Source organism: Bos grunniens, chromosome 10, assembly GCF_055505025.1.
Source record: "Bos grunniens cultivar Pamir isolate PY7600 chromosome 10, Bosgru_T2T1.0, whole genome shotgun sequence".
Taxonomy (NCBI): Eukaryota; Metazoa; Chordata; class Mammalia; order Artiodactyla; family Bovidae; genus Bos; species Bos grunniens.
In genome coordinates, this window is record NC_141174.1 from 65184004 (window position 1) to 65197016 (window position 13013).

Sequence of the window (13013 nt, forward strand, 5' to 3'; positions counted from 1 at the left end):
TCTCCCCAAAGAAGATGTACATGTAAATTGCCAATAAGTTCATGAAAAAAGGTGCATTAGTCATTCAGTTCAGTTGCTCAGTCATGTCCAACTCTTTGTGACCCAATGAACCGCAGCACGCCAGGCCTCCCTGTCCATCACCAAGTCATTAGGGAAACGCAAATCAAAATCACAATGAAGTATTGCTACATACCCACAAGAATGGCTGTCTTTTAAAGATAAAGACAGATAATGTGTTGGTGAGGATGTGGAGAATTGGGACCAAATACAGGCAGTCCTTACTTTGTACAGTAATGAATTACTGCATATATGGTCATGTAAGCTGGAACCATAGAAAGCAATCTTAGTAATCAATGGGAAAGGTACAGTTGTTCTATGGCCTTAAAACTTTTTGGTCAAAACAAACTCTTAACTGTCAATAGTAAAAGTATTGGGAAATGAAAATAGTAAAAATAATATTTATGTAGTGCAATGTAGTTTATAACATTAGAAACATTGAAAATTAAAGTGTTTTTTTCTAAAACTTACAAGAAAATAACAAGCATGCCTGCCTTCTCTTTGTATAACTTATGATGATACAAAGTGAGCATCTTTTCTAGGCATTGGCAAATTGTCACATTTCTAAGTTTGGATCAGCTTCCAGAGTTTTACCCTGTTGTGTTCCAAAGCCGTGAAATACTTCCAAGAGTTCCTTTAGTGTGAAGATTTTTGGTGTTCCTTCCAGAACATTCATCATAACCACACATATATATATTAACCACATAACCACATAAAATATATATATTTTGAAGTTTGCCTTCACTAGCTTCTGACACACAATCTCTCAAGTAGCAGTAGTCTCTCAAATTCCATAGTTAACTACTACTTCTATAACTCCAGTATAACTTATAAAACATCTAGATTTGACTCGAATTTCACTTCCAGCATTATCACTTTCGTCTCTTTGCTGCATTTTTATCTTTGTTGGCCATTCCCTGTTTTGGTTGTCCATTTTCTTAAAATTTCAAATGGATTTATTACTGGGAGACAAGGAGACAACACAACTATATGCTTTGCCTTCCATCACTGAGCTGAACAACAGATTTGTAATGTCCAATCACCAGCAAACTCTGAAAGAAGTTACAGAATTGGTCACTGATCATTGACACACATCTGTTATTTAATGATTTGTGGATTGAATAGCCATGTAATTTGCACTTTATGAAATTACTCAGTTATATACCATCATAAGTGAAATTTGAACCATTTTGTTGAGGACTAATTTTAATAAATTAAAACATGGTAACTGGAAAATCTTGTATGTGGGAACTGTGCAGGCTGAGGATATCTTGTAGTAGAACAGCAACTTTCCTAAAGCAAAACTACAGGATATAAAAGGATGAGTAGACACATTAATAAAGGAGACTTTAACAAACATCTCACGATCCTAGATAAAGTGGACAAAGAATTAAGAAGAATATAGCAGATCTAAACAACATAATCAGCGTGTTGGTTAGGTCCTACAGTAAGCAGATACCGAGATTTGGGAGCAAAAAAGGTTTAAGTTGTTGCACTAAGCCATTCATTCAGTCACAACTGGGCAAGGGAGTACCCAGAAGTGTCCAAGTACATCATCTAAATTCCACACGTGTTCCTTCTCCTTAACCCAAGAGCTGCCCTACCTTCTGCTCATCCAGGTCAACTGCCCCTGCCAAAATGGCAACTCCTTTACTCGCTTGCTAGTTGCATGCAGTCCAAAAGACCACAGCCATAGTTTATAGTTTAGAAGGACCCTTGCTGTGTCCCCTGGCAAGAGTGAAACACTGTTGGGGACCAAGACATCTAACTGTGAAGAGCCCAGAATTGCAAGGACAGAAAGCACAGAATTCTCTAGGGAGTCATTTAAGATGTGAGTTGGAGTGACTGCTTGATTCCCGAATTCTAAGTATTCTTCCTGTTAGAAACACAGCAACATATAAAGGTTTCTGATTCAGTGCGTTCCATGTGTTTTATAAATAATTTGTATCATTTTTAATATCATTAATTTTAATATTTTCCTTTAGATGTATTTGATATTTACTATGTAGGTAATAAACATTTTTTCTTTTCTCTTCCAGTATTTATACTTTATTTCTTCTTTTACTAAATGGATGGGAGAATAGAGTGTGGTTACTTAATAACAAGAGTGAAAATTGATCATAAAAAAGCTTTGTAAGTGATACTCAGGGCAATGAGGAAATCACTAATATTGTTTTCATAGATGAAGAATAATGTGATCAGATTTGCAGTTAGAAAGAGCTCTCTGGCTACCCTGTGGAAAAAACAAGACACTGCAAAGACTGGAAAGAAGACCGGCTAGGAGCCTCAGCTGAAATAATGTAGATATTCTTCTCCTAAGAAGGAGAGTGGCAGTCAAAATGGAGAATAATTGATTTTTAAAAGATAAAATATGTCTGTCTCCATTTAGTGCAATCAAATGTGATTTTAATAAGCCAATCAATTAAAAAATGCACATATTAAGTCATTTTGAGGATAGACATTTCCTTTAGGGGAAATTCATCTCCAGAAGACACTAAAAAGAATTTTATAATAAATGTTATCAAACTGTTAACAAAAATGACTTGAAACAAATGAACCTATCAGGCTCAGTGTAAAATATAAAATGAAAATAATGCAATTCAATGAATGCAAAATCAGTTACTGGAATTTATTTTCCTACAAACAAGCCTCAGTCAGGGGCGGTCACAAGTTGTTTGTGGCAGCTGCTGGAACTAGTTAGCTAAATTGTAATAATTGATGTGGTCCTCGATAAACAATATAGATGAACTGAAAAAAGTAAATTATCTCTTGTTGTCATTGTCCAGTCACTATGTTGTGTCTGACTCTTTGCAACCCCGTGGACTATAACATGCCAGGCTCCCCTGTCCTTCACTCATCTCCCAGAGTTTGCTCAAATTCATGTCTGTCTAGTTGGTGATGCTGTCTAGCAATCTCACCTTCTGCTGCCCCCTTCACCTTTTGCCTTCGATCTTTCCCAGCATCAGGGTCTTTTCCATCAGTCAGCTCTTCCCATCAGGTGGCTGAAGTATTGGAGTTTCAGCTTCAGCATCAATCCCTCCAATGAATATTCAGGACTGATTTCCTTAGGATTGACCCATTTGATCTTGGATTTCAACAGACTCTCAGTCTTCTTCACCACAATTCAAAAGCATCAATTCTTTGGTGCTCAGCCTTCTCTATGGTCCAACTCTCAAATCCATACATGACTACTGGAAAAATTATAGCTTTGACTAGGTGGACCTTTGTCAGCAAAGTGTTGACTCTGTTTTTTAATATGCTGTCTGAATCTGTCATAGCTTTGCTTCCAAGGAGCAAATGTTTTTTAATTTCATGGCTGCAGTCACCATCTGCAGTGATTTTGGCACCCAGGAAAATAAAATTTGCCTCTGCTTCCACTTTTTCCCCTTCTATTTGCCATGAAGTGATGGGACCAGATACCATGACCTTAGTTTTTTAATGTTGTGTTTTAAGTCAGCTTTTACCTTGATGTACTACCCACTAAATTTCTGGACGTTTCACTTGTCATCTGCAGATTTATTTTGTAGAACATTAAATATCCAAGTAAAACCACAAGAAATATATTTTTAAAGATCATATTTATCATCATCATCTGATTTCTAAAAATTATATAAATCCCTACCCACTGGATAGTCAGCTTTGATTAATAAGACAAAATAGAAGAGCCTGTTCTATTCCAATACAGCTGGCAGTGGAATACTATGGCCACTAGGGTGCGCTATTAGCATTGCCAGTCAGTTATTCTACTTTAAATCACAGAAAGCCATTTAGCTTTTGGAGCTGCTAATCGCTGAACTAGATTGAAAATCACTCATTTTCCAGACTGTTGCAGACACAGATCAGGAATCACATCACCTCACCACTTTCTCATTTAAAAATTGTGAGTATCCAATAAAAATCCTCTTGATGAAAGTGAAAGAGGAGAGTGAAAAAGTTGGCTTAAAGCTCGACATTCAGAAAACGAAGATCATGGCATCTGGCCCCATCACTTCATGGGAAATAGATGGGGAAACAGTGGCTGACTTTATTTTGGGGGGCTCCAAAATCACTGCAGATGGCGATTGCAGTCACGAAATTAAAAGACGCTTACTCCTTGGAAGGAAAGTTATGACCAACCTAGACAGCATATTCAAAAGCAGAGACATTACTTTGCCAACAAAGGTCCATCTAATCAAGGCTATGGTTTTTCCAGTGGTCATGTATGGATGTGAGAGTTGGACTGTGAAGAAAGCTGAGTGCCAAAGAAATGATGCTTTTGAACTGTGGTGTTGGAGAAGACTCTTGAGAGTCCCTTGGACTGCAAGGAGATCCAACCAGTCCTGGGTGTTCATTGGAAGGACTGATGCTAAAACTGAAACTCCAATACTTTGGCCACGTCATGCGAAGAGTTGACTCATTGGAAAAGACTCTGATGCTGGGAGAGATTAGGGGCAGGGGGAGAAGAGGACAGAGGATGAGATGGCTGGACAGCATGACCAACTCGATGGACATGAGTCTGAGTGAACTCCGGGAGTTGGTGATGGACAGGGAGGCCTGGGGTGCTGCGATTCATGGGGTCGCAAAGAGTCGGACACGACTGAGCGACTGAACTGAACAATGCTTTGTTAATTGACGACTTTGAAACAAAGTGAAAACCTAAAAGACTGAGCAAAAATGTAGAGAATTTACTGTTCTAGTAGGACCCAATTTGTAAAAAGTTAGATTTTAACATTTAGTGGTTTGTTGTTTTGTATTCCATAAAAGTTAGGCATAAATAGGAAGTCGATCAAGAAATAACTATGATTAGAATTACTTTGGTAATTGCAAATTAACTTTTAGTTTCTTTTCTAACTTTACTAATTTCAATCAATGAGTGTCAGTCTTCCCTAATATTATGGTCTATTTTAATGATCACCAAACACCAAACACCAACAGGTTAAAAGACAGTAGACTAATATATCCAAAACTGAGATTACTTTGCCTACCTGTGTCCCCTCCCCTGCCATTTTTTTCTTACTGGTTCCTTTTTCTTTGAAATTTCTTTAATTAGAAATAACCCCTCACAGCAAAATAAAGGACGAAGTTTTCAAAAATGCAAATACTTGAAGAAGTGTATTTAATGTGAATGTATTTCTGTCAAAATGAGCATGCTGCTGAAATTGGCTTAAGGAGGTCAAGCTCTCAGAGGACCCTCCCAGATGTGGCCTGCTGCCTATAGTTTGCTGACCCCTGTTCTAGAGCACCTTTGTAGCCTACATAATATACCTCTAATAGTTATTACGGTGCATTGCAATAGGATTTGCATATTTGCTAATGCACTCTGAAACTCTTAAGGACAAAGACTGTTTATTCATATGTGTTTTTCCAGTGCATAGCAGAGCAGTTGGCATTGATTGGCTTTTAAAATTTTTTGTTTAGTGGATTAAGTAACATTCAAATAGTAACTGGTTAGATTGATGACGAATTTAGAAAACAGGATTGTTTGCTGGTTTGTGGAAATGCTTGAGCACCAGTCCACTACTAGCTTCACATTTCAAAAGACCATGGAGAGTTTTTAAAAACAGCTTTATTGAGATCCACTGTCAGTGCCTTGGGCCTCTGTATCCTTGGGTGCTGCATATATGGATTCAACCAACCATGGATTGAAAATTTCAGAAAGTTCCAAAAGCAAAATTGGAATTTTCTGCATGCCATACTACTGTTCAAAGAGTATTTATATTCTGTTAGGTATTATAAGTAATCTAGAGATGATTTGAAGTATATGGGAGGGTTATATGCAAGTCCTACGCTGTTTGCTTTTCTTCTTCCAGTTGTATTGAAATATAATTGACACACAGCACTATACAAGTTTAAGGTGCACAGCATAATGATTTGGCTTACTTACACCATGAAAGGATTATCGCAAGTTTAATGAACACCCGTCATCTCATATAGATACAAAATAGAAAAAAAAAATTTCTTTGTGATGGGTACTCTTAGGATTTACCCCCTTAACAACTTTCATATATAATGCACAGCCTAAAAGACAAGAAAGCAAAAAACATTTTTAAAAAGCAGTGTTAATTATATTTATCATGTTGTACATTGCATCTCTAGAACTTATTTATCTTATAAATGGAAGCTTGTATTTTTTGACTGCCTTCATTTTCCCCTCCCCACCATCTTGCTTCTGGTAACCACAAACTGATCTCTATGATTTTGTTTGAAATATAATTTATCTACAACACTGTTAGTTCCTACTATGCCATTTTATATAAAGGACTTGAGTATCCTTGGATTTGGGTATCTGCAAGGAGGACCTACAGGAGGGATCCCCTACAGGAGGAGTGGTGGTCTGGAACCAATTCTCCAGGAATACCGAGATGACTGTAATTCACATGCCATACAATCTACTCATTTAAAGTGTACAATTATGAGATTTTAAAAAATTGAAACATAATTCATATATTACTAGTTTCAGGTATACAACATGAGGAGCTTCCCTGATGGCTCAGACAGTAAAGAATCCGCTTGCAATGCAGGAGACCAGGGTTCGATCCTGGGTCAGGAAGATCCCTTGGAGAAGAGAATGGCAACCCACTTCAGTATTCTTGCCTGAAGAATCCCATGGACAGAGGAACCTAGTGTACCTCTGACCACAGGGTTGCAAAGAGTAGGACACAATTAAGCGACTAAGCATGCATACATGCATACAATATGAGATTTATTTTAGAAGAGAGTGGGAAAGCAAAAGGTATGTGGTCTCTTTTCCTTGAATTGCACACTGGTTCACTGTGGTATTGTACAAACTGTAAATAACTAGACTTATTTCCTGTTCAGATTTAGAGGAAGCTTAACAAGTAGTAAATCAGTGGATATTTAAATATGGGTAGAGGAAGCCACAAATAAAGGTAAAGAATAAAGTATGTTATTTATTCTGTGCGGGAGAAAAGAAGCTGTGTTGAAAGAGGTTTTATGTTCTGTGGGGAACTCAGTATAAATCTGAACTTTGCTCATTATCCTAGAATACACTCTAAGGCTAATCCTAGAATCAGAGTCTCATTGTTTCAGGCTCAGATATCCAGAGCACACATCTCTAGATTTGAGTCGTTCTTCTCTGCCATATTTTTGTCAGTCTTACTATATTAGTTGGGCTTCCCAGGTAGCATTCGTGGTAAAGAACCCACCTGCATGGTAAATTGCCTCCAAAACTTAGTGCTTAAAACAACAGCAAACATTTATTGTATCACATCCTTTCTGTGGTTCTGGATTTTGGGTGTGGCTTAGTTGAGTGGTTCTGGCTAAAGTATCTCACAGTGGGGTAATCAAAATGCCAGCTAAGCCTGCCGTCATCTGAAGGCTTGGCTGGGTCTGGAGTATCTGTTTCCAAGAACAGTTCACTAAGATGGTTGGCAAATTGGTGCTGATTATTGGTGTAATGCCTGTGTTCCTTGCCAGATAGCGAGCTGCTCCAAGTGGCTGCTTAAGAGTCCTCATATTATAGCACTGGCTTTCCTCTAAGTGAATGATCCAAGAGAGCATAAAGTGGAAGTTGCAAAGTAAGTCAGAAAGAGAAATATAAATACCATATACTGATGCATATATATAGAATCTAGAAAGATGGTACTGATGAATTTATCTTCAGGGCAGTAATGGGGAAACAGACATAGAGCACAGACCTATGGACCCCAGGGGAAAGGAGGGAAGGAGAGAGTGAGATCCATGGAGAGGGTAACAAGGAAACTTACAATACCACATGTAAAATAGATAGCCAATGGGAACTTGCCATATGCCTCAGGGAACTCAAACAGGGGCTCTGTGACAATCTAGAAGAGTGGGATGGGGCAGGAGAGGGAAGGGAAGTTCAGGATAGAGGGGACATGGGTGTACTTATGGCTGATTCTTGTTGATGTATGACAGAAACCATAAAATTCTATAAAGCAAAATCCTTCAATTAAAAAAATAAAGTGGCAAAAAAAAAAAAAAAGTGGAAGTTGCAAAGTATTTTATGACCTAGACCTGGAATTTACACAATTTCTGAAAAACCCTATTGGTTAAATGAGGCAGCCCAATTCCGCATGGGAGAGACTATACAAAGGTAAAGATACCAGGAGGCATTGATCATTGGGGGCCATCTTAGAGGCTGGCTACCACATTTATTTATTTTGTAATATATATATGAGATACATGTATCTCAAAAGGAGATTCCTGAGTTCTTGTACCAGCTCTTGAATAATATATTACCTTGCCATTTATCCTAACTAAACAAATATCTCTTGGAACATACCAATCATTCTCAAATGGAAAAGACCAAGGAAAAAAAAAGAGGCCTGGGAAGCCATTTTCCTTGGGAATTCCTATACCTGTGGCATTAGCTCTCACTATAATATATACTCTCAGTATAATAATATTCATTGTTATACTTCCTAGTCTGCTACATAGTGCTGGTGCTCAGTTGAGTCTGGCTCCTTGCGACCCCTTGGACTGTAGCCTGCCAGACTCCTCGGTCCATGGAATTCTCCAAGCAAGAACACTGGAGCAGGTTGCCATTTCCTACTCCAGGGGATCTTCCAGACCCAGAGATCGAACCCACATCTCTTGTGTCTCCTGCACTGGCAGGTTGATTCTTTACCACTGCACCACCTGGGAAGCTCCACTCTGAAATATACTGTTGTCTTATTCTCAAGAAGTTTATCATACAGCACTTCCCTTTACACTGCACCTTTTTTTTCCTCTTCAACTCTTTAGATACAGCTGCTGGACTGCTTTCTCACAGACTTCTATTTTTCTTATCCTTCATGGATTTGCAAATGAGAGTTGGTCATAAGATATCAGAAGAATAATCATCGTTCCAACGTTTGGAGAACCCAGCTGTATCTACTAACTCATTCAAAATAAACAATAGTTCTATGAATAAATTCACTAAAACCCTTATCTATGATAGCAGAGATTATATATGGGTAGCTTGAAGAGGACACACTATATTTGCAAAATGAGTGAAAAATATTCTCTTCAAATGGAGAATAGCTATTTGAAATCCTGCTATCCATAATTTCAATGAATCTGGACTTTGTTTTCCCCTATAAACATCTTTAAAATTAAAGAAAATTATTTACAGAAACACTGATCCTTTCCAATTCAAATTACTTGCCCTGACAATACCCTGAAGTGAACTATATTCTGTGAGACAAAGTAACGGAAAAAGCAACTTGTGGTTTCAATCAGTGGAAAGAAAACAATTTGGCAACTTCTTAAAGTTTGAATAGAACAAGAGAGCTGCATCATCAATTGCCTTTAATGTACATTTTGTCCTGCTTTTTATCCAAGGATCTAGACATGACAGAAGTGCCTGCTGTTTTTCAAAGAATGTCGAGAGGCTACGGCATTTCCTGAACAAGAAACGGATTCAATAATAGTTATGAGACTGAATATAGGATTCATATTTAACCATTTTATATTCTTAATCAACTTTAATCATAAGGTCACTTGAGGAAATAAAAAGATTTAAAGTAAAATGAAGCTAAGAATTCATCACAATCTTTTCAGTCCATGGGATTTCAGACTCCCGGGAATGACTGTGATTATTAAGTAAAAACAGCACTGGACACGGGAGTTTATGAGATTGGAGTTTGGTTCTTCCACTAATTAGTTTTATAGTTCTAGGAAAGCTGTTAACCTCTTTGAGCTTTTTCTTCTGTAGATTGGTGGGTAAGGATGGCAGAGGGGTTTTATCATAAGGTTTCCTCTTTACCAAAGAGCTTGATACACCAAAGACAAATTAGCCCACACAGCCTCCCTCTTCGCTCCGCCCTTCTCGCTTTTCTTTTAAAGTCTTAGTGGGACTCCCGCAGTGTCCCCCAGAAGCCCATACTGGACACCTCACGGGGGGTGCTCATTAAACCCTTCACTGGGGGTGTTTCCCAAAAAGGGAGTGAAATCTTATTCTTCATGAATGTGAAAACCGTAAGGATACGCCGGGCTCCAGGCTGACTCCTTTCTGGCGGTCTCGGTCTCCTTTCTTCCTTACACTTTTAGGCCTGTTCCCAGTACACACCGGTGAATAGCTTCGTGTTAGGCTGTTCTGGGGACAGAGCCAATTTGCCAGATCCTGGCACCGAGGTTTCTGAGGAGGTGGCAAGGCAGGGCCTCAAGATTTGGGGCCCTTCGCGACCGAACTCCTCGGCGTGTGTAAATTCGTATCGTGACAAAGCATTTCCGATCTTCCTCCGAAAAAACCAACCCTCGCGTCATAACTGTGTGTCTATAACCAAGATAACTGCTGAGCTAGGACGACGCCACTATGCGCCAACCACCAGTCTCAGAAGCCCTACTTCGCTGCTCGGGACGAGCGGGCAGTTGCGGCTGCCGCTGGAACTACAAGTACCAGAATTCCCGCGCGCACGCGCGCTGCCATTGTGATGCTCCTTTCCCGGTAACTCGCCCTCTCAGGCAAACCTGAAGATAGCGGCAATTCTCCGGTGGGGGGCGGAGACGCTCCTTGCCTGACTCTCCGCCCCTTTCGTGATAGGCAATGGGACCAGCCAACCGACTTGGCGGGCTTGGGACGTGCTCTCCAATCAGCACCTGTGGCGGAGAGGTGGGCGTGCGCACTGGCAGGGCAGGTGGGCTAGGCTGTGCTGGGTTGCGAAGGGGGAGAATAACGTCGGGTCGGGTCAGCGGGCGCTGCAGTAGTCGCCGCAGCGGCGATGGGAGCGGTGGGGACCAGGCGGCGGCGGCGGCGGCAGGAGGAGGAGCAGAGGCTGGCACAAGCACAGCGGCTGGGGGCGGCCAGCAGCAGCAGTAACAGCAGCAGCCGCCGCCGCCGCCAGTAATCGCGGACGGTACCCGAGGGGACTACCCAGCCGGCCGGCCCTCGAAGCCGCGCTCCGGTCCCGCCGCAGTTGGCGGCGGGGGATGGGCAGGCGGCGGCCGTCCCGCCTGCTGAGGGTTGACCGCTGCAGGTCCCGGCTCTGAGCTGGACCCGAGCCCTCCTTCCGAAATCCCTGCGACCGCCGCGGCCCAGGTAGGACACACCCCCCGCGACCCCCCCAGGACGCCGCTGGGGGAGCCCCGCCCTCTCTCGGTCCTGACCCCCTCCTCCGGCCGCACCCCTTGCCCAGTGACGGACCGTGGTGTAGAGGGGAGGGAAACCGGAGACTCCTCGGTCGCTACCCACGCCCTGGGCTTGTGCCAGACTCAGTCACTCCAACTTGGAGACCGTCTGCTTCTCCCCGGTTTCTCCGGAGGGTTGTGTCCCGTATCCCCAGAGGCTTTTGGTGTCTTCACTGAACTTGGAGGGTCACAAAGCTTCGTTCTGTTTCTCTCTCTGTGCGTGACCCACATACCACTTGTATTCATGCTGCTTCGGGTACCAGGACTGAACACAGAGGATTCTCAGGATATACTAAACACTTCTTTCCCACCCCGCTTTCCCAGATCTAATAGAAGAGGGCACGGGACTATAGAATCTGTTTGTTGTGTAGTAACGACCGTGGAAGCCATGACTTTCTGATACTTAGGGTGCCAGGTAGACCTGAGGGATTTGCTCCTCATTTCCTTTGACTAAGATGGTGTTGACATCCTGGAATGTTGCAGGAAGGACAAAAGACTCCACACATACTTACTATCAAATCAGAAGTAAATAATCCAGTGGGATGCCAGGATACTTTATCCACAGTGAACTTAATTTTGTTTTAGTCGTGGCTGCCTTAGAGGTATAAATGACATTGAGTTGTACTTTGCTTTGAATTAAAGTTGATAGGTGGCGGCAATCTGGTATTACTCTTCTCATCCTTCACTTTAGAAATTGTTCTTTTTTTGAACATTAAAGAGGGCAGTTTTATAATAACCTATGTATTATGTAAAGATGCTTTGGTATTAAGTAACAATTAAGTTTTTAACACATATGTGAGGATCATGATATTATGAATGTGCACCTGCAGACACACGGAGGATCCAACTCAGTGTATTTTGTTACAGTGTTTGGTTCTGATCCATTAATAACAGATTTCTAAATACTGATTTGCTAAGCTAGACCACAAAGATATATTTGCTGTTTTCTTTTGGCTGAATGGAATAGAGTAACGTTCATTTTTCAGGGAAAGGATGATGGGCGATTTATTTTAAAGCTGAATGCTTTTTTTTTAATAAAGCAGTAATCATGACAAATCTTGAAGAATTCATCTCAACTCTAAAATTTTTTCAGATTAACAAGTGTATGGACTTGGATGATGTTTTGTGCTCTTTTGAAGTTGAAAACATACTGAGAGGAGTGTCTAATTTAGAAGCTTTTGTTTTCCAGGTGATACATTTTTGTCTAGGCACTAAAAGGGATGTTTGAAGCATGGTTATAAAAGAAAGTTTTTCTAGTAACTTTTCCTTTATGTTACAAAATGATTTTTCTTTTTTTAGTTTTAGACACATAAAAAAAATTGAAGTCCCTAGCATCATTAATTTGTAATATTAAGTTGAAATAAATTTGATATTCAGTAGGAGAAGGAAATGGCAACCCACTCCAGTGTTCTTGCCTGGAGAATCCCAGGCACGGGGAAGCCTGGTGGGCTGCCATCTATGGGGTCACACAGAATCAGACACGACTGAAGCGACTTAGCGACTTAGCAGCAGCAGCAGGAGGCTAAGGATAGTGTATCTTATACTATAGCTGATACATAATATCGGAAATTCTTTATTGTACTATATATAACTTCAGGTTTTTGTGTCTTTTTTTGACTTCCTTTTAAATACTTATTTTAATGCCTCAGGAAATCTTCATGAGATTAAGGCTCATTTGCTTTAGTGAAGCGAGTATAATACAAAAAACTTTTGAGGGTATTTTACGTTAAAAAAAAATGCACCAAAATGTGACAGTGCTAGTTTGTGGTTTTCTCATTGTAAATAAATATTACAGAGCTCAGTATGCTATGACATGGAATTTAACTTTGGTGGTGATGGGGGGAGCAGGCAATACTTTATAAGTTTTGTATCTTAAAGTAATGATG

At 40.5% G+C, this 13013-nt stretch overlaps 1 protein-coding gene across 9 annotated transcripts in view; it reads left to right on the plus strand.

Moving 5' to 3' along the window:
- Positions 1-10597: 10597 nt before the first annotated feature.
- The window catches only part of TTBK2 (tau tubulin kinase 2), a 135753-nt gene continuing 133337 nt past the window's right edge, over positions 10598-13013 (plus strand). For 3 of the 9 annotated variants that reach the window (XM_086321685.1, XM_086321688.1, XM_086321683.1), the window contains exon 1: positions 10902-11038. The gene's annotated coding sequence lies outside the window, so the exon portion shown is untranslated. Of the gene's footprint in view, positions 11039-13013 lie in introns of all 9 variants that reach the window. The other 6 variants (XM_086321686.1, XM_086321681.1, XM_086321684.1 and 3 more) reach the window with 4 other exon arrangements.